Source organism: Micromys minutus (genome assembly GCF_963924665.1).
Source record: "Micromys minutus genome assembly, chromosome: 12".
In the NCBI taxonomy this organism is placed as follows: domain Eukaryota; kingdom Metazoa; phylum Chordata; class Mammalia; order Rodentia; family Muridae; genus Micromys; species Micromys minutus.
Window position 1 is genome coordinate 16,466,182 of NC_137981.1, and position 3,770 is coordinate 16,469,951.

A 3,770-nucleotide genomic window follows, 5' to 3' on the forward strand; every position below is an offset into this window, starting at 1 on the left:
AAATATATGATCTTTTCATAGATTGCTTTTAGCCCATTTTAATCCTATTCTTCAACATCCAGAATGAAAGAGGTCATCAACATTACTACAGTATTTTTTCTTTAAAGCAAAAGCAGTAATTCCAGCAAGCACCTATGTCCCTATTGTTCTTTAAAGTTTAGCAACCCCACCAGGCTCCCCTTTATACTTCTGCACATTCTCAGCCTTTGAGGTCAGGAGGTACCAATCCATAAGAACAATTCTCATTCTTCCAGGGGCATGATGTAGTGGGTACCAGGCAGCATAAAAAGCATTGAGCAGTTTCCTGGTTGTGTTCCTATGTGCCTTCTTCCTACAACAGGGGCCTGTTCTCATCTACTCCCCAGAGGGAAGTGTCCCGATATCTTACTCTTCTTCCATTATGCTATATCATTCTAATTCCTTCAACGTATGCTCTTGTAGATGGCAGAGGGGGTCAAGCCAGTCTACCTTCTTAATAGAATCTTCTTCTGCTGGGGCATACCAGACCTTTCTGCTCATCCTGTAACTCATCCAGGGAGCCAACTAGGGCACTACTCTATACTTATTAACTGAACTCCTGCCCTCAACTATCAAAGCCTCAGACTATGCATCTGGGACTATTATTTGTCTAGATTGTATATTTTTATTCTTGGGACCAGGTATAAGTGCCTAAGAGTTTCCGGGACCATAAGTTTTTTAGCTTCTCAATTTGTTTAGATACTGCCGGTATATACATTCACATCCTCTACAAAGCTCATACAGAATCTCCCAAAGGAAAAGGGCATATAGAAACTCCCACAACACAAAGTGAAAACCACCAAGGAAGAAAGTCAAAGGATGCCGGAGAATAGTCATCTGCCATTTCAATATGCTAGAGTTCTGTCAAGCAGCTGAGGTCACTGTGCAGTCCACGTTATTAGTGGCTAGCTTTAGGACTGTAATCTAGCGATTCTGATCATCTCGAGAACACTGACTAATACAAACACCATAGAGGAAGTTAGGGAAAACGGACATTTTTAAACCAAATAAATATGGGTGAACCACTTCAGAAAAGCTCATAGCCTGGTGTGGTGGCACACACCTTTCATCCCAGTACTTGGAAGGCAGTGGCAGGTGGATCTCTATGTGTTCTAGGGCAGCCTGGTCTACATAGTGAGTAATAGGGTACCCAGGGAAATATAGTGAGACCTTGTCTTAAAAAAAAAAGAAAAGAAAAGAAAGAAAGCTCATTAGCCTCAAGAGCACATGGGAAAAGTTGGCATCAGTTCATTGCTAGAGACAGCCATTGCCATGATCCTGGCTTACCTGGAATACTGAAAAGTTCTGGAGGTAGACAAGATGGCAAGCAAGATTTGAGGATACCTCAGAAGTACACAGTGAAGCTGGGCCTGGTAGCACAGGCCTGTGGTTACAGCTATGTGGGACACTGGTGCAAAACCAAAGCCTGAACTACAGATGGAGGCATGCATGTGCAAGCTTCTTTATGCACACCTTTGACTCAACCTGCAGGGTCTCAATGTGGTGCGTCCGTCTTGCACTGTGAGCTTTTCCACTTTCACTGGCAGAGATGAAGCATAGGGTAAGGTATAGGGTTGCTCCATTTTGCGGAGTGTCCAGGTCACTTTGGGCAGATCACTTATGTGGTATCTTTACATACTCTCAGACGCTCTTGTCTAAGAGATTTATAAAGTTGAATTCCCAGTCCCTCTACCCTAATTCCTAAAGTCTGCTAAGAAAGACAGAGAGTTTCAATTCTCTGAACACGGACATGCTTATCATGAGACTACTGAGTATCTTACTCTTAGTTTATTAGCATAAACTCAGGTGTGATCAGAGGTACCGTGAACAGCAAGTCTGCCCTGTCACTCAGGAAGTGCCAAGAAGGAACTAAGGCAAAGACCAGCTCTCACGGATGCTTGAAGGTACCCAGGAGTGAATTCCTTTCTTATTCTCTTTCCTTACTCTAGATGTATTTACACAGATTGTTGTAGGGAGGAACATTTTCTCTTGGGCCAACTGACACTGCATGCTTCAAGTATAGTTTGTGTATGTAATCGTCTGGGCGGACTTACTTCCTGACTGTACTTGGTGTGGTCCTTTGCTTAAGTCAGGTAAGGGGGGTTCAGGTCAAGTTTTTTTCCGATTTTCTGTTATCCCAATATCTGTTTAGTCTCTCACGTGTACACTTCTTTTAGCAGCCAGCGTCTTTACAGAAATGTTCTATTAAATTATCCAAGGTGGGAAGGAATGGGTGTTATCAAACTAGGCTCACGGCTTTACTTTTGTGGTCCCAAGAAGTGAGGTCTGGCCACTGAGACACCAAACCAAACAGAGAACGTAACAGTGGGATGAAAAGTAGAGCTTTAATCAGTGTAAGTGTGCTGATAAAGCAAGGAACCTGGCATCTTTAACCATCTCCAAGGAGCTAGCAAAAGCACTAAGAATATGCAGGAGATGGGGACAAGCAGTGTTAAGCAGCTTCTGTCCAACTATGGTCTGGTTAACTGTTATATCAGGTTGGTCGGAGTCACTGTCTGGGCCTGTGACGTGGCTCAGTGGATAAAAATACTCATCCTAGTAAACCTGCCATCCTGGGTTCAGTCCCTGGAATTTATGGTGAAAACAGTGACCTCTTTGACCTCTTCCTGAGGACCTACACACTCACAGGCATGCACACATGCACATATGCATGCATAAATGCACACACATGCACGTGCACACACACACTTGTGAGTAAAATAAAGCAATCTCTTTTTAAAGGGGCAGCAGGATAGCACGGCCAATAGAAGCATCTGCCACACAAACCTGACTAATGATCTGATTCCTGTCTCACAGTGGAGCTGACCCAAGGGTTGTCCTCTGACCCCTACACGTGAGCTGTGGCATTCTTATGCCCACATTCTCTCTCTCTCTCTCTCTCACACACACACATACACACACACATATATACACACAAACATACACACATATACATACAGATACACACACACAAACACATACACACACATACACACACATACATACAAATACATACACACATGTACACACAAATACACACACACAGATACATACATACATACACATACACACATAGACACACACATATACACAAACACACACATACACATATACACATACGCAAACATACACACAAATACACCCACATGCACACATATATACACACACAAACACACATATACACACATACACACAAATATACACATACATACACATACACACAAATACACACACATACACATATACACATACATACACATACACATAAATACACACACATACACACACATACACACATACACACACACACACACACACACAATCCTAAAAGGGAAAAGCCATTACTCTCTGTTTATTCATCAGACTTATTGATCTTGAACTCTATTTGACCACAGAAGGCTCAAAGAGGAAAACTCGCATGCGGCCAGAAATGCCAGCCTTTAGCCCATTTCAGTCACCCACTGGGTTTATGCAATCGTAAACATCAACAATGCCAAACAATGCAGCACTCTCCGTGTGCTGCATGAAGCATTGGTGCTTTTTAGCAAAGGCCACATCTGAGTTCTTATTTCAGGTCTGTGTATGAGAGGGATCACTTTCTGTGGAGTAAAAGAGACAAAGACGTATGCCGTGATGGATCTAATGACCATTGTATTTGACCAGAATGCACAGGGACACTAAGTATCAGAGTGCACAGACTAGACAGGGACTGAAAAAGAGCGGAACACAAATCCAGACACAGGTGGTTCAAC